At 40.2% G+C, this 18,889-nt stretch overlaps 1 protein-coding gene across 3 annotated transcripts in view; it reads left to right on the forward strand.

Annotated features, from left to right (window-relative positions):
• The window catches only part of peli1b (pellino E3 ubiquitin protein ligase 1b), a 69,354-nt gene that overhangs the window by 20,563 nt on the left and 29,902 nt on the right, over positions 1–18,889 (forward strand). Inside the window, exon 1 of one of the 3 annotated variants that reach the window (XM_036592919.1) lies at positions 994–1,043. The exons of 1 other annotated variant lie outside the window; for it this stretch is intronic. The gene's annotated coding sequence lies outside the window, so the exon portion shown is untranslated. Of the gene's footprint in view, positions 1–993; positions 1,044–17,640; positions 17,748–18,889 lie in introns of those variants that run through there. One more of the 3 variants, XM_036592918.1, reaches the window with a different exon arrangement.

Below are 18,889 nucleotides of genomic sequence, written 5' to 3' on the forward strand. Positions count from 1 at the left end.
CCAAGGAGGAATGTTTAAAGTGACCAGTAGGGGGAGGAATGTTTAAGGTGAGTCAGTAACAAAAGGTGACCAGATCCTCCTCCACTGCGTTTGTTCATTGTTCAGCTACACTCGGATTATGTCCCAGCTGGACATAATCCGAGTGTGTATATGTACCAACCGGAATGCTGGTATTGGTGAATTGAGTTGAATTGGAGTAAACGAGTGCGGTATCGACCCGATGCCCGATGCGGTGGGTAGCGCTGTCGCCTCACAGCAAGAAGGGCCTGGGTTCGATTGCCCGGCTGGGTGACCAGGGTCTTGTCTGTGTGGAGTTGGCATGTTCTCCCCGTGTCTGTGTGGGTTTCCTCCCACAGTCCACAGATGTGTGTGTGTGTGTGTGTGAACAAAAGCAATAAAATTTAATTGTGAAAATTCATAAAATCCAATAATAGTAAAACGTTTTAGGCAAAAGAGTGCAGGCCAATTTGTAACCATGCCATATTCATTCAGCAGTGAGCCATTATCCCTGTGATAGTGCTAATCTCCACTAGCATTAACACAAATTGTTAAAGCCACTCCTTTTTTTTAATGCTGTTAACACTTCATAGTTTTACCCTCTTAACCACCCGTACTAGTGTAAGCTGAAGTGCATGCTGTATTTTGCTTTGATAGGTTGCACAATTGTAGCTGTCGTGTTCAAATACAGTTTTTAAATGAGAACAGAATGAACCAGGTGGAAAGTCGGTTGTACCAAAACATTAAAATTGAATTGTGATGAAAACTGAGATTTCATGATGTGTTGTTTCCTGAAGAGTCTTAACTCAGTAGAATTGTTGTGAGGTCAGAGACATATTGTCCTGATTTTTACTCTTACTGCGAGTGAAATTCCCTTTTTGCTTTTGCCTTTCGTGACGTGAGGTCAAGGTTAGGGTTAGACACCTTTGCAGAGCTGCTGATGGTTTCACTGATCGAGACTAGACAGACAGTATTGTTTACTATGCTGAAGTCTGACACTGATGGAGGGTTGAGGCGTGAAGTTAACTGGAACTGTTTGTGAGTATGTAAGTGTTTGTCGCTTGTCTGCTCTCATGCCCTTTCACACTGGGCACTTTACAGGCCTTATCTGGCTTTTTAATCTGTGTTATCAGAGTTTCGTGCTAAAACTTGATCTTCTTTGCATGGCGGTGCGAGTCTCACTCGAGTCTAACATTTGTTCATTATTATTGCATTTGACATTTGCAGTACTGAAAATACGGAAGGCTGCAAATTAACCCACCAATCACACTGTTGGTTACTGGGTGCTATGAGCATCCTGACCATCCTGTTCTGTGGGTGCTGAAAAGATCCTAAAAAGATAAATAGTTTTGGTCGAAACAATGCAGGCCAGTGTTTAACCATGTACTGTCAGAGACATAGGTATGTAACTGTCACTGGGGCAGTACCCCTCTTGTCCCAGGGGTGGGGTACTCTTTCCTTAAGAGTACATCTCAGTACCTTTAGTCAGGGAACATAATTGTACCATAATCCATTAAAATTATAAGATGTTTTGACTCCACACACCCCGTCTCGTCTCCAGGCTTTTTATTTTATTGTTCTGTTTTAAAATATTACGTTATGAAAAAGTAACAAATATGTACTTTTCACCTGGAAAAACTTATTTAAGGTTCACAATCAGACCTTAAAACCACTGTTGTACCTTTGAAGGAACATTTACATTGTTTGTACCTTGTTGAATGAAAAATATACCTGCACAGAACCTTTTTTCTAACAGTGTGTCACATTATTTATTTATTGATTCAGCAGTGAGCCTTTATATCAAACAAGTACCACCCCAGCAGTAATACTGATATCCAGTAGCGTAACAATAAAATACTAAAGCCATTACTTTTTTAACACCACTAACACTGTTTGACCTAGTTTGACTTCTGAACCACAAAACATAACATAAATTTGAAATTGTCAACATTTTACATGTTGAAATTCGATAAAATAAGACAAATGGCATTAATCACAACTATACCAATGAAGGTGATTAATCATTATTATTTTAAGCGTTTGACAGCTCTAGTTTAACCTCAACCCTGATATGACGGATTCGAACCTCACTCAGTCGTAGGGCAGACCATAAACACAATAGGTGCTAATTTATTAAGCCTACCACTTTGATAAACTCTTCTCTGCCTTTTTTTGCCCGAGACTGGTAATCCATTGAGTGGTGGAGCAGCCAAGGAGACATGACTGCATCCTGTGGCATAGATCTCACTTCAGCATTGCCGAGCAGCCGTTTCCTCTACTCACCCCAGATCGATTCTCCAGGCGCGGAGATGAAGACTCCCTATCCAAACCTGGCCTGGCGTTGTGTTTGTCTGTGCGCTTTATGGTCTTGGGTCATTGAACTTTGCCTATTGCGATATTGAATTTGGGTACTGTTGCATGCTTTCTGCATGTGCTGGTTTGCCTGAGGTATGGATCATTTGTAATCTGATTTATTCATTTAGTGCCTATAGTGATGTTCCCCAGAGTAGTAGTCTGAGCTGTCTTGTGTAGTAGGGCTGCACAAGATGGACAGAATGCCAATGTGATTGTGTTGCTACTTATAGCAATATATTGTAATATAAATTGCAATATATTAAAAGCACATTGGTGAATCAGTAATGTGACACGGTTGCAGACTGGCCTGCATAACTTTGACCAAAATAAAAATATATAATTTGCTTTTGTTGGATTATATGAATGTGTTGATTCATCAGAATGACCACAGAAAACAGAATCTGGAGCTGTGATTGGTCAGGATGCTCACAGTAAACAACATTTTGATTTGTTATGGGGCTCATTTGCATTTTCCAGCCACCAAAATCACAATGATAAATCACGGTGATTCAGGTGTGTTGGACCTCCGAATGCTGTCTGTTACTGGAGCCGCTGGAACATTAAAGAGATCAGGGTCAAAGGAGAGGGAGATATGCGACTTGAGGATCTCTTTCATTCTTAATCCAGCAAGAAAACAAATATTTTACAGTATTTTTATTCTTTATATCTCTCTTGTCAGAAACAAGAGAAATTCTGTCAAAATGTGAATATTAAACTTTCAGTTCATCCCAAGTTAGTGTTTGTAAGTAGAAGAGGAGACATTGAATTTGATGACAAGCTATAAGGATACACTGATATGGGATTTGTGGGCTGATGCAGATATCAGATTTCTTTTTCTGATTTATTTACGTATCTGCCGATGCGGATACATAAAACATACCCAGACTCAGGTCCCCAGACCCCCCAAATTCATGTTGCTACCCACATAGGTTGCAACAGCTCTCTCCTCAAACTCACTGCCAGACCAAAATCCCATTTACATCTGCCTGGATTATAAAAACCTTCATTTTTTTTAGGGTCACAAATGCAGTAAAATGAACAGAATGCAGACATTTCAACACAGTAGACCAGTGTTGCCTACTTGTTCCACAATACAATAAATACATCAGATATTGTTGTGAAATATTGATCAAATCTAAACAGTGGTCCACTGCTGATGTTTTTTATTAAGAGAATATCTCCAATATTAGTGACATGCATGAGTACTCAAGTACTCTGTTAAACCGTTTGAGGTCCCAGTTTTCCAATAGACAAATTGGTGTTTGTATCTTTCGCAGGAAGATTGCGAAAGTGTCCAGATCACTGCAAAGCTGATTTTTTGTTTTGACAGTAAACAGTAAAATGTGAAAGTTTTGCTTAGTGAGCAAGTATGTTGTGCTATACTGTTGTACTGCACCACTTTGCTGTTAACATGAGCACGTTTCCAAGAATGTGTTGTTAAGGCTGAGAAGGCAGAGACTGCATTGCCACCTCTGGTGTGGCGTTATCACAAACTAGGTTGTCTAACTTATTTGACACACTAACATGTTGGCACATTGTCCGCTGAGGAGAAAAAAAATACCTGTAGAAGATCTTCTACCTGTAGAAAAGTGCTCATCAGTGTCCCAGTGTTGTACCAGTAGCTCCAGTTTTCTCTCAGCTATTTCTGAATAATAATGTAGGTTTTGAAATGCATTCCTCTGCCTGTGGTGTCATATAAAAAGACTACAGCCATATATTATTTTAATTTGTTTTTTGGGTTGTTTTTCCTTCCCTGCTGTTGACCAATCATGAACTCTTACAATTACATCAAAATTAGTCAAAATGCATGAACCATAATACCGATATGATTCCGATATGATTGTGCATCCCTAAACATTGAGCATGTTTACATGCACTCAATTATCCGATCATAATTGAATTTCTGCAGCTATCTGATTAGTCAAATGTTCATGCAAACATCATACATTGATTTCTTAGGTCAGAGTAAGGTCTAGAAATCTGATAGAGCTGGATTTTGGCTAAGTAATCAGATGTCTCAGTGCATGTAAACTCTTGCTCTGATTTCTTTCTGATTTCTCCGCCTGCGCATGTGTGAAAACAGATGGTGGCACAGGAAATAAGCAAGCAGCAATGCCACGAGACGCAGCAAAACACTTTCGGAGCGACATTTTCATTCTCAAAAGTAAAATAGAAAAAGTTTGAACCTGTTAATACAGAACGTAAATTGAATGCCTGGTAATTAAATTTTGATGGTGTATTTTAAATGTAATGTACGGCGAAAGACAATTGTAACTCTACACTTAGGGGTACTTATCTTAGTTGACAGTGGCTTCCAAATCCACATGGTGCTGGGTCTCATGCTGTTTGCCATGTGTGTTTGTCTGTCTGTGTCTGTGTTTGCGTTTGTGTGTGTGTGCCTGTGGTGATGGAGGCTGAACTCCAAGAGCTACCGCTTCTTAACCAATTTCGTCCTTTCACACCAAACGTCAGGCTTGTACCATCTCATATAGAGGGTGAATTTAATTTACAGGCCGAGAAAGCTGGTCCGGGAAAGGAAAGGAAGAAAATGCAGTCATATCTGCTTTTTACCCCGATGTAATGAATAGCTATCATGAACCAGATGCTGCCCCTGTTCATAGATGTGGTCGTCTCAGCCCTCTCTTGGGTGTTACCTTCTCATTTTGACTTTCTTCTCTCCTCTTGGATCTATTTTAGCCCACAGACCAAGCTGATACAGCCCCTTACGACTTCCCTGTGGAGTTTAGGCTCTGTGTCTCGGCTTCCTCGGTAATTAGATCTTAATTTGACCGTAAAGTGGTGCTAAAACCTTTGTGTGTATGTGACTTAAAAGAGCCCTCTGAAATTCCTCTTTTAATCATAGAGGTGTGGTGCGTTGCGCACAGTTGGCAGGATATGGGATGGTTGCGTGTGGGGTCTGTTTGAAGTGTGCAAGGAAGATTCCAGGCCTCTTTCTGAAGTATGCGCACATGATTTGCTGTTAAGGGGCTTAACGTAGAAATGTTTGAGTCTCGTCTTTTCGCTGAAATCGATGGTTCCCTTCATTACCTCTGTGACGTCTTTTATTGCAGTAAAAAAGAGGAAGAGACTGTTATAGAACCAGAGCTGCGTAGAAACTTGTTATATTTAGTTGCATGTACTTGTCTTTCATTACTTCATCTGTTTTTTCTGATAATAGCATATATACTGCTTTATAACTTTGGACCATGTAACTTCTATGTTTCACCCGTGTTATGTGCTTTAATGGCTGGGTAATTCAAATTTTGTCAAAATAATGCTGTGTATCATTTTTATTACAGAGCTGCACAAGGTCACCTGACGGCCAATGAGTCAGCCAATTTAGAAAATCCTCAGTTTTAACCAGAACGTCACTGGAGTCACCGTCACTGGTGTTACACCATACTCATATAACACCAGTGACTGTACAATATGTTTGGAATTAAGCTCTCCTTTTTGCATATATGATAATAGGAGATGTTAATGGACATATTGAGATTATTTAGTTTTGGGATGAAATTTAAAAAAATGTAACCACCTGAATTTCCACTCCAAACGGAGAATGACCCAAGTACAATATTTTCACTTGAATATCCACTTCTATATAGTGAACCCTTGCTTATGTGGTATCTTAGCCACACAATCATGACTCATGAAGAGTGGGAGTGGTTAGTAGTGCATACAGACATTAGAATTCATCTTGTAATTTCTTTTCTTAATCGGATATTCCAGTATCAGGCATGTACAGTGTGCATTTTGGAATTTAAAAATGAAATATATATAATTATTGTAGTTTTTAGATCACTTTTTGACTGTTTGCAGTGTACACCGTGCATTGTACAGCCTCTGACAACGTCAGGACTAAAGCAGCTGACAGTGTCTGTGCTAAATGAATCACATCCTCCAGTCTTTAGAGCTCTGGACAGTCTCGCACACTGTTGGGGGTTTTCGGTGGGCCATGTGTGCACGTGTGACTGGATGAATGCATATGCACAGCCATGCGTTTGTGCTTTCTGTGGCAGCCACAAGTAACACAGAAACACATTTGTTTGCAGAACGGAGGGGTTACAAAGCTCTGCTTCTCACCAGGTCTGGGAGGGACTCAGCGGCCACCAGACATGTTAAGCCGTTTATTCAGGCTAGACTAGTGTGTGTCAACTCTTTCTGGGGCCCTGTGTTCAGAATCCATTCCAGTGTGTTCAAAATAGGGGTGCAGAATATGTCAGTGGCTGATTTACATTTAGTCATTAATGGTGAGGCGTACTGGATAACATCACTGCCCCACACATAGGAGAGCAGGGTTTGATGTCCCGACAAGACCAGGACACCACTTTTATACCATAATATAACGTTGTGTGCCTTTTGATCGCAATAAAAGAGCTTGGACATAAACTCCAGCTTCTGTTGTGAATGACTAGTTGTAAAAGTAACTGTGGCATGGCTTCATAGGATTAATCAATGATCTTTTTACCAAGGGGTTTTTAACTAGGGGTGGGCAATATTGCGGAAATATCACTATATATTTTAATAAATGTATTATTAATGTATTATTCAATATACCCTGTCGATCTGTCCAGGGTATTTCCTGCCTTTCGCCCAGTGATCGCTGGGATAGGCTCCAGCAGTCCCTGTGACCCAGAAAGATAAGCGGCTTAGATAGTGTGTATGTGTGTGTGTGTGTGTGTGTGGGGTGTGTGTATCATTCAGCATTTCATATACTGGACTGAACCAAATCCACTTAATCCGGCCTAATTTTGCTGTTTTTTGTAATGAAAAGTGTGGTTGTTTAGTGTTTTAGAAGCACAGTCAATATCGGTGCTCAGAAAAGCATATATATGTGTGTGTGTGTGTGTGTGTGTGTGTGTGTGTGTGTGTGTGTGTGTGTATTATATATATTAGGGGTGGGAATCTTTAGGCACCTCACGATTCGATTCGATTACGATTCAGAGGGCTGCGATTATAAAACGATTATCGATGCATCTTTTTTTTCTATATAGCATTTATATTTTCTCACTGTGTGAGCTCAAGTTTCGAGTTCAAGTCTCAAGTTTATTGGTCATTTGCACAGACGCTGCTACTCATCTGCCATAAAATGCGCAGTTACGGTGAAATAAGATCCAGTGGTGATGGATCTCCACGCAGCACGTTACAGCTATTCTACCCGTTTTCTTTAGTTATTGTATAACTTCGGTTTTGGTCTCGTTGTAGAGACGGGGGGGATCGCTGTGTCAGTAAAATATCTTCGGGGCGTGTGCAACATAGCGCGAAAGCTCTGTTTCGCAACGACTGAGAATTGCCGTGCAGACTGCAGGTCACATAGCAGCGATGCGTTATTCGCATTTATAAGCAGCGCAGTTGGTTTCCTGGTATGTTAAATCTGTCACACACTAAAAAGTGGCGAAGCTGAAGTCCGCTTCTCTTTCGAATTCTCCCGTTCCAGGCGAACAAGAAGCTGGACAGTAGTTGAAAGACATTTTACGAGAAGCTGATCAACAACTGAGGAAAAGTTTTCTGGCGGAGATGGGAGGAACGCAGCTATAGGCGAAGCTTAAAGCAGAGCGAAGTAAATCTGCGTTTTCGTTTATATTTTTAGCCCATACTAGGACATCATCACATACTGAGACATACTGGACATTAAATGTTGCGGCTCCCAAGGTGGTTTGTTTTTCGTTGAAAGGACAAAATGTCTCTTCTTATCATTTGTGCTGTGACTCCTGACCTAACCTGGCTTTAATGCAGAGGGAGCCGGTCGGGTTTCTCACTCATCCAGTAGTGTTTTTGTTATGTGCCGTCACAGACTGTCCGGGCGCTGCACTTACCCACTTCCAAGTTCTGCCTTTTACGTTCCGTCAACATTACGTTATAAATTAAATATTTAGAAAATCGATTTTTGACATCTGTGAATCGATTCAGAATCGTTCACGTCCGCATCGCGATGCATCTAAGAATCGATTTTTTCCTGCACCCCTATATATATATTATATATATATATATATATATATATATATATATATATATATGCATGCATGCATGCACTTTTTAGGGAGCCTTTAGTTGTGGAGAAGCAGTGGTTCTTTCCTAAAGGACTGTGGTGTGGCCATGGTATTTTCCCTCACTTCAGACTACAGCATAGTGTCTTGATTTCATATTTGCAGAGTGAAATTACCCCTGAAATCCCCCAATGCAGCCTACAAGAGATGTTTTTCTTATTCCAAATAGCTTCTTTATGTGGCCTGTTGGAAACCACCACCCTGGGTTTATTATTAAACTTTATTCCTGCACTACATTTTCCTGTCAGAAGAAAATCTCCATTCAGAAAGTTGTGTAGTCTAGGACTAGAATTAATCGCTGTCCAGGAAGCCAACCTTGACCGTCTGATGAGGTCCACGTCCTAGAAGTCTTTACGCTTTCTTTTTCTTGTCTGAAATAGTGCTGCAGCATACGTTTAACAGTAGTGGTGGCCTTGCAGTTAATGGGTATGCCATATCAGTTTGAATGTGTGCCCAGATGTTGAAGTGTGCAGTGTGGTGTCGTGATGGAGTGGTCTGATAATCTGATTTGATGAGCTCATGAATGTCCTTTGGCTGTGTGCTTACACACACGCGCGCACACGCGCACACGCGCACACACGCACACCCTGACCAGAACAGCAGCAGTCAGTGTTTTTTGCCTGCTTTTGTCAATGATGAAAACACATCAGTCTAACCAGACAGTTTTCTATTTGTGCAACTGAATATTGTTTATTCTGACCTAGTGAATGCAGCCTTTTACCGTTGGGTTTAATTTTAGAGTCTCCAGATATGATACATGCCTCGGACTTATATAAAACTCACGGCGCTAATGTTTAGGTTGTGGCGTACAGCTGGAAATCGTTACTCAAGCACAGCTGTGTGGCCTTTCAGTCGGACGTTGGAAGATCACCCGAATCCTTCAGCGTGGTTACTCTCTACAGGGTACAAACCTTGCTCAGTAGAAGTTTCCTCACAACGCTTTAATTTGTTTGGATCAGGAAGCCGTTCAGTGCACAATGAAATCTCAAATTTCACCACAATTCGCTTTGATAATTTTGGTCTTATTCATTATTTTTAAACATGTGACTGGAGGAGGTGTTTAAGAAGTACTGCATTAGCCTTACCTCTGTTTACATGAAATTCCTGCACATTTTTGTGTGCGATGCAAAGTACTTTTCTCTCCGTGGCCTGACCACTTCTTATGTATCGCTGCTGTCGGAACAAAACCTCGTATCTCCAAAATGGTAACTTTACAGGAGAAGGAAAAAACCTACTTTACTTTTAATGTAAGTCAATGGAACCAGACTTTTTTCCAAGTCATTTTGGGCCGTTTCTTTTCGTCCACTTATCATGAAATTCTCACACAATGTAAAGAACAACAGATACTTTCAAATTATGTCAAAAACTGAAAAACGAGAAAAATGGAAATACAAGGTTTTGCCCCAACAACAGTGCTGTGTATCTTGCTCCAGTCATATTCTCCCACTTGTACTTTTCCTTCTTGTGGTTTCTACCCATTTGCTTGTGGTTCCACCGTCCAAACTTCATTCTGTTGGCGATGGGGCATTTTGTCATACATCTTGTCTGCTTTTAAATCTTAAAACTCGTCTTTCACAGTTGGCCTTTGGCTGATTTTTGCACATTCTTTTTTTTGTTTTTGTAATTTTACCTTTATTTATTTTTGGGTGTTTTTATGAGGTTTTGTTTTATTTTATTAATCTTTATTATTAGGTCTTGTTATTACTGTTTAATAATAATATAGTTTAACATAGACTCATGCTCAAGGTTTCTCCAGCTTTCCATTTTGTTGTAGAGATCTTAAGCTCGTCCTCTGACAGTCATGCACGTTTTTTGTATCAGAGGATCATGAGGAGAGAATGAGACCCATAGAGAACACAAGTATCAGTGGTAGGCAGTGCTTTAACACAGCTGGTACAGTAACCACAGCTGCCATGCCTGAGTGAGTTTGTGAAAAGGCAGTCCAGCTGGCCGTGGTTAGATGGTCAAGGGTCACATGGTCATGTGTTTAAAACCCGCTAGACCCACAAAAGCCACTCACAAAGGAGAACTGGCTTTAGACCAGGGTCTGAGTCAGAAGAGCTACAAGCAAGAAGTCTTTATGTAGATTTGCTTGGCGTCACGTAGGAGAGTGCTCACTTAGAGTACGGATGGATGGTCATTTTTACACTCTACTCGTAAAAATGTCATAAAATAAAACTTTCAACATCACTTTATCACGCTTGGCATCAGTTACTACTTCTTTACAAACTGTTTTTTGAGCTGAAAGATTAGATTTGAAAAAGACGAGACTAGTAATGTTACCATTAGCGTTTGTCTGTTTATCTGAAAGACTGACTGCCTTTCTCTGTATTTCAAGCCACACTGTAGCTTTCTGTGGTCTAGATATGGCTTTAATTTAATAGAGTAATGGCGAAATGCTAAGTGGTGCAATGTGATGCTCTCAGAAATTGAACAGTGCTCGGAGGTGCTCTTTATGCTAACGGCATGCATGAACAAATGTAAATGTAAACAGTCTAAACTATTTTTTCATTGATGAGTTTAGGTAATTTGGGACTTTTAAATTGTGCACAAATTGTGGTTACTTCTTAGTGCTATCTAGGGGTGTAATAATATAATATGTGTGTGCCAGTATGATATTTTACCGTTATCGAGAAACGATTTACAAGCATGTTGTGAATATTGTCAGTACTTTAAGAACACTGGCTGCATGTTTCGTCACAAGGAGAGCATAATTAATCCTGTTTAATTAGTATTTATTATTTAGTGTGTTCATAGTATTTCATACTGTTTTTAAATGCGTCTCTACTGGTTACATATTGTGTATTGTGAAAATGTTTTCAAGTATCATGATATTTTATTTTTGTCGTATCCGCCCCCCCCTTATGTATTATATTGCATTCATTATCAGCCTCTCAATACATTATGCACAGGTATCAAACAGGAGAAAATCTATTTTATACTGATTATATTATTTGAATCTAAAAAAAATTAATAAGCTAGCCTACAAAATACTGCGGTGACATTTTATTATGAATGGTCCTTTTAGATGAGGGTTAGAATTAGGTTTTGGGCTGAGGTTAAGGTTAGGGTTAGGATTAGGGCTAGGTTGAGGTTAAGGTCAGGGTTAGGATTAAGTTTTGGGCTGAGGTTAAGGTTAGGGTTAGGATAAAGGCTAGGTTGAGGATTAGGTTTTGGGCTGAGGTTAAGGTTAGGGTTAGGATTAGGGCTAGGTTGAGGTTAAGGTCAGGGTTAGGATTAAGTTTTGGGCTGAGGTTAAGGTTAGGGTTAGGATAAAGGCTAGGTTGAGGATTAGATTTTGGGTTGAGGTTAAGGCCTGGGTTAGGATTAGGGCTAGGTTGAGGTTAAGGTCAGGGTTAGGATTAAGTTTTAGGTTGAGGTTAAGGTTAGGGTTAGAAGTTTATTAATCATCTACGAAGGACCGCTCCAGATAAAGTGTTACCAGTGTTGCTTCATCGTTACCTCAAAATTGCGCATTACTACAAAATATTGTACTTCTTTAATGTTGAGTGCTCTTTTGAACTATATTAACTGTCAAATCAAGCCAACTGTATGAATTTTGCAAATTATCAGCCTCCTGCTACTGTGTGTTTGGTTTAGGGTTTGTAGAGAATCTATTGAATGTGTCCACTCTAAAATAGCCCTAGCTTTGTGGACAGACCCAGAGTTTCATCACATCAGTGGACCCTGTTCCCATCGGCAGGCTTCTCCCACTTTCTGTGGGAAGCAAGTTATCTTTGTAAAGGTTAGAGACGTTTGTGTCTCTAAGAAAAGTAGACTGTTGCTGGAAATAAGAAAGACTGGTAGTGAGGCAGGCAGAGGTTGTTATTCAGTTGCCGAAAGAGAGAAGGAGATAAAGCTTGTTTTGGAATATTATTGCTGCCAACGTTTTGAGAACACGTGCATGTGATTAGGACAGGAACAGCTGGGGAAGGACTGCACTGCCCTGCCCAAATACCGAAGTGTGTTTGTGTGTGTGAGAGAGCGAAAGACTGTCCTTGTTGAACCCTCATCTGTTTTAACTGCTGGGTGTAGTCCCAACTGTGCTGTGTTTCAAACAACGTTACCAGATGTATTGTTGTACCAGAGTCCAGTGAGTTGAGCTGTTCAGTGTTTGCTGTTTGGGCCGTTTCATTAGTCATCATCAGATTGGGGCAGAACCAGTATAGCTGTTTCAGAATTTGGACTTAGACTCAGTACACTTACAGTGTTGTCTTTATTCTTTTTGTTCTTTTTTTATACCAAAACAAGCCATAATTAATTATTACCTGACCATTGTCTGCCCTGTCTTTATCTGTTAGCATTAAACACACTGTTTCTGTTGCTTTGCTTTTAAGTTATATGTGATACACTGATCAGGCATAGCATTATGACCACCTCCTTGTTTCTACACTCATTGTCCATTTTATCACAGCAGCACTGCTGTGTCTGATCCACACGTACCGGCACAACACACACTAACACGCCACCACCACGTCAGTGTTACTGCAGTGCTGAGAATGATCCACCACCCAAATAGTACCTGCTCTGTGAAGGTCCATGGGGGTCCTGACCCCTGAAGAACAGGGTAAAAGGGGGCTAATAAAGTATCAGAGAAACAGATGGACTACAGTCTGTAACTGTAGAACTACAAAGTGCACCTATATAGTAAGTGGAGCTGATAAAATGGACTTAGAAACAAGGAGGTGGTCATAATGTTATGGCTGATCGGTTTTCTGTGATTGACCACTCTATGTTGTGGCTTATTGAAAAAGAAGTGTTCACAAAGGCTGGAAAATCTCTTAGAACCTCAGCTTGAATGGGCGGAGCTGAACTGCTGTTATATACGCAGATGTATGCAAATGTTTTTGTTTTTGGTGACATCACTAATATAGTGAGTTCAAATGAAAAATACACTGTTTTTGCAGTTTGATTTCCATATGTGGACTGTGTGGGCTGGAGAGTGAACAGCACACTTTGAAACATCAGACTGTTTTGCTATGTGCCATTTAATATGTTAATGTTTCCATTTTCAGTTTATGGAATATTCATTATTATAAAAGTACAATATTTGAAACATAAACTTTATCCCAGTTTACTAACACACAAGGCCCAAGCTTACAATATGATACACTGCTTTTTCAGTTCTGTACACTGATACATTTCATTTCATTGTACATCCCCAGTTCTTTGGCAGTCTTTAACAATTATGGTCATTTTTAAATAAACAACAAATAATCCGGTTCAGAAGCACAAATGTAATTATACTAGCACACAGAGTAAATTTGAAAACGTTGCATTGCTCAGAAGTAGCGAAGGGAAATCTTTTAGCCATTGTATACAGATTGTCTGAGATCTGTCTCCGCTCTGAGTAGCCGCAACTATTGAGATTTTGTCAGTTACGTTCTGATGTAACTGCTGTTCACACATCTGTGTTTATGCGTTTCTGTGCACCAATTTTTATCTGACAGGAAACATTTTTGCAAGCAATTGCTCTCCCTACGGACTGTGCTGGCAGTGTACTTCAAACGACAAAAGAGCTAAACAAAGTCAAAGTACCACCAAACAGAACCTGGTGTCCCAGCATGCTGGAAGCCCCCCTTAGTGCAGAAAGCATGACGCAGTGGTTAGCACCAATCACAGTCACAGGGAGGAAACAGAACAAATTTTGATTTGGACCGAAGACGTTGAGGGGGAACAAGTGACATGGTGATCAGGAGTTCTGTTCAGCAAACAGCGCATACTGTACAAACTTGAAGCAGTGTGGCATTTTGGCCAAAAAAGACATTGTTTGGCGTCAAAACATCCTTTTCGTTTGAATTATGCTGCCATCTAATGTCATTCAGAGAGAGATATAGTCACGGGATTGAAAAATGTGTGTATTCATGCCCTCGCATTTAAGTTATCCAAGAGTTTTCAGTGTATTTACAGGCTCTGAGGTGAGATCCTTGTTTTTGACTACTTTGCCGTTGGTCTTATTTTTGTGTCATGGCCCCATTTTGACATCACAAATCAACGTCCTCTGGTTGCTTTTATTGCAACATCAGTGAAATAGGCAGTTTTTTGTTAGTTAGCCTAGCTTGTCTGTAATGTTCTTGACATCACACGTTCAGGTTAAGGCTCCTTCATAGAAATAAAGCAAGGCTGAGCCTACACTACACGATTTGCACAATTTTCCAGGTCGGAAGCTCGATTGGAAGTGACTGACGGCGTGGATGATCTGCTGTGAGAGGAGAAACGAGTGAATCTTTAGTCCTCCGATCGAGTTCTGATGTGATCAGAGACCCTCCGATATCATCAGACATGTTTGATATTTACGACTCAAAACGTTCATGAGTCCGGCAGTGTGAGAAGGTCAGAGATTTACTCAACGAGTGATTCAAACAACAGCCAATCAGAGAGCTGGAAGATGGGGAAAAGAGACGTGGGCACGCTGCCTGACCAGTGGAGCGGAGACAGAGGAGCTGCGTGTGAAGCACAGGCAGATAAGCACCGTTATCATGTTTATAATGCTGGATCCAGACGTCAGAGCACCTCTTTACAATTTCAGCTCAGCAGCCAGTTTGCGCTTTCGCTACACAAAAAACACAAACGGGTCCAGTAAGTTCAGCTATGTTTGTGTCGTGATCTCTGAGGACATCAGGAGTTTGAGTTCTTATTCGTAGCACAAACTCCTGATGTGTGGTGTTCTCTCGCTTTGCCCTGTCTTCTAGTGTGAGCTCCCTTACGACAGAAATCCTGTGACGTTAAGTTTGTGATGCTCTCCGTTTTGGAAATCTGTTAGAAGTCGTGTAGTGAACACCCAGCCTAACGTAATGTACGTTAAGTTAGGCAGTATATTGTTTCTTGTAGGAATGCTCTAATACGTAGGTAGTTGTAGTTTCTTTCACTAATTTAAGAAATCTCATGGGCGTACACTCAAGGGCATTCATTTTTAGCTTCACACAGAATCACAATCGCGGGTGAAACTGTGCGGCCCGGTGGATGAGAACAGTCTCTTTTAGCCTAGCTGACGACCCGTCTGAGACGAGCATCTGCTTGCATTCTGTCTTCATAAACACAGACACTCGTTTCTGTTGCCTGTTTTTTCCTTTTGTCTCTATTTTTGATGTCGCCTCTCTTATCTTTGTTTTCCCACTTGTGCCGACTGTAGTGAGATTGTGAAACGTTGAAGGTTTTTGGTGCCATGAGCTTTTAGGGCTTATGCAGTGATCTGATTGTTTTTGCATCTTCATTTTATCATTATTATAGTTATTATGCTTGATCGTATCCAGACAAAGCAGCTGTGTTTTAGCTGTTCCTTTGCTGATTGAATGGCTTTGAGCGTCCCAGTGTCTGTGTCTCTTTGTATGCGTGTGAGGGAGTGTTGTCTATTGATCTAATGGCTCTCCTTCTAAGTTATTGTTCTCGGTTACTTGCTTAATCTGTAGAAATCATGGACCAGTACTTATAGATCTGCTGATAGAAGGAGGCTCTGCATAGATATTGATGCTTGGCCGACTTAATGTGTTATCCTATTTCTAAATATCAATAGAGGAATATATTTTGGATAAGCTTGTGTTGATGTGTATCGATACAGTGTTGACACTACTGACATTTATGTTGACGCAGTGCCTTCATGCGCAAGCAAAACATTTACACCATCTATCACGTGTCTAAAATGCTCTGATAGTCAGGATTCGCCTCTTTATTTATTATTGTTTGTATGAACATCTGTGCTGGAGAAGGTGTTTCACTTCTGCCCATTTATGTGGGTCATTCTCCATTTGGAGCGGAAATTCAGGTGGGTACATTTTTAAGAAATCAGTTTCTTTCACCCCACTGAACAATCTTAACATACCCAGTAACATCTCCTATTATCATATATGCCAAAAGGAGAGCTTAATTCAAAACGTGTTTTACAGTCACTGGTGTTATATGAGTATGGTGTAACACCAGTGACTGTGACTCCAGTGACGTTCTGGTTAAAATTGATGATGTAAATTGGCTGACAACGGTCCTGATAACACCAGTGACCAAAATCTCTGTATTTTGTACTTTTATATAAATTCCTAAATTAAACCTCTTAAAAAGTATTGTTTTATATTAAAAATGGTTTCTCAAATGCTGAAAATTGGTTTTGTGGTGAGCTGTTTTACAGATGCAGAGCGACTATGAAACAGGATAAAAAGAGAAGAATCTGAGAAATCATAAGAGAAAAGTATTATTTAATCTTAGGTCAGCTGTGTAAATGTATATACCGACTTTTGGAGCTGTGCCTGTTATTTTAAGCATCTTTTTAAGCCCTGCAACCTTTGTGACACCGTTCCCCTCCGAATGGAGAACGACCTATGTACAGTTTTTAGTTGTGTATTTAAGTGAGTTTCACTTTCACAGAGTTTAGTTCACAGTTGTAGGGAGTTGTGAGTTTGTTGTCTGCTGTGATTAGCACTTTTGTTAGCTGTTAGTGTTTGTTTACCAGTTTGTTGAGCTGTTTTTGTTGTAAACTCTTAAAAAGATGGTTCTTCAAGGGTTCTTTTAGTAAAGAACATGGTTGAATATAGCACCCAAAAGCGTTCTTCTGTTGTTATGATGTCAAGCTTGTAACAATAGAAGAACCCTTTTGGGTGCTATATAGAACCATCTATAGCACATTTGTGCACATTTGCCATCAATCTGAAGAATGTTTTCATGTTCCAAAGAACACTTTAATATATATTATGTAAATAATAATAATATATATATATATATATATATAAAATATATTTCTATATAGCTGAAAAAACAGCTTTTTTTAAGAATGTGATGCTGTTAAATGCTAAGCAGATGATGTTAATGTGATCTGTGATCCCTGTTGGTGAATGTCTTTGTTGCAGAGCTAGATAATATAAAATCTGATGTCATACACCTCAGGAAGAACATTGTGAGCATGCTTGCTGCTCAAAATACAGTGTGCGTTGTGAAGCTAGAACAAAAATGATCTAACGGTGTCAGACATCCATAATTTGATATTTCACAGATTTGAAGTCATACTGAATTATAAACATGTTATCAACCCCCAGATTGGCCCTAAATTGCCAAGCACACAGACATCCCAGTCATATTTCAGAGATCTGCACACTCAGTGAATTTAAACAGCTACATGCTTGCGCAAGTAACACTGGGCCTCGTTCACCGACCGTTTGTAAAAACAAATTTCTTCTTAAAACCCACTTACGCAGTTTTCCCGAAGATTCTGACATTCACCAATGTTTTCTTCTGTGGGATTTGTTCTTAGGTAAGAAGAGAATCTACACACTCAAGAGCACAAAGGTGCGAACAATTCTGCGGTTTGAGAGCACCATAGGCCACCATAAAAGATCACAGTTAAGAAAAACTTAGAAGATATTGGTGAGTGACGCCCAATGTTATGTTAGCATTTTCAAAAAGCTGCGTTCTTTTTCCCGTTTTTTAGAAAAACACTGAACACAGAATTTTCCCAAAGCTCCACTCTGTAGATCATTTTTAAAAACCTTTTTTAGTGAAAGAAAACTGTTTTGTGTGGATGGGAGCCCAAAACACACAGGGTTTTTGTTCTTCTAGGTGCCGGCCTTTCCTCCCAACAACAACTGAAAATGACTTTCTTTCATTATTGAAGTATTTTTTTGTCCTTTCTTTCATTCTTTTTGTTGCCTACACACACATGCATGTTTACTAGATGCACATACAGACACACAGTCTTATTCTCACTAGCTGTGAGGAAGCAGAGATACCGAGTCTGTCTCTCGGTCTCAGACAGGCTGGTGTGTATAAAACATTATTAACCTCAGGTCATTGAATATACAGTAGGCTGCTAGCGTTCCAGCACAGATCTCCTGTAGAATATTCTAATCTTTATTCAGGCTGCACACTAATGCTGTTGGTGTCTGGCGCATACTGAACAGCACGCTCAGCCCTTGTTTAATCACCGGTCCTGGATCAGCACTCAGTCTCCCTCTGTGATTCACAGGGTAGTGTGTTTCTCGGTCATGTGTGATGTGTGTGCCATCCTGACTCATATGGTCCTGCATGATGAAAGTGTCCAGTTGTCCCCAATGACATCACTTCCTGTAGGGTGTCCATGGCACACAGAGGACTATGTGTTGCCGCCAGTTGGTTAACATCCTTCAGCTCCCCGAAGGCCCAGAGTGGACTTCCTGTCTGCCCAGATAAGATGAGCACTGCATGCAGCTGGTCAGTGTGGCCTGATGAGCTGATAACCGAGGCTCTGTCTAAGCTTTATAAGACCAAAGCACTTGAACAGAGGTGATTCAGCTTGGGAGAGACCTGCATTAATATGATAGCGTTATCTGCTCTATGCCTGCTGCTGGTTGTATGTGTTAATGTGTGTAGTATATACACTGGAGCCTCTATATATAGAATATAATATATATATTGCTGCTGTCAGAGGAAAATTTCTTATCTTCATTTTTGCCCTTTTTCAGTTTTTAACATAATTTGTAAATGCCTGTTGTCCTTTATATTGTGTGTAAATTTCATGAAGAATGGACCAA

This window comes from Colossoma macropomum, unplaced genomic scaffold (assembly GCF_904425465.1).
Source record: "Colossoma macropomum unplaced genomic scaffold, Colossoma_macropomum, whole genome shotgun sequence".
Classification (NCBI taxonomy): Eukaryota; Metazoa; Chordata; class Actinopteri; order Characiformes; family Serrasalmidae; genus Colossoma; species Colossoma macropomum.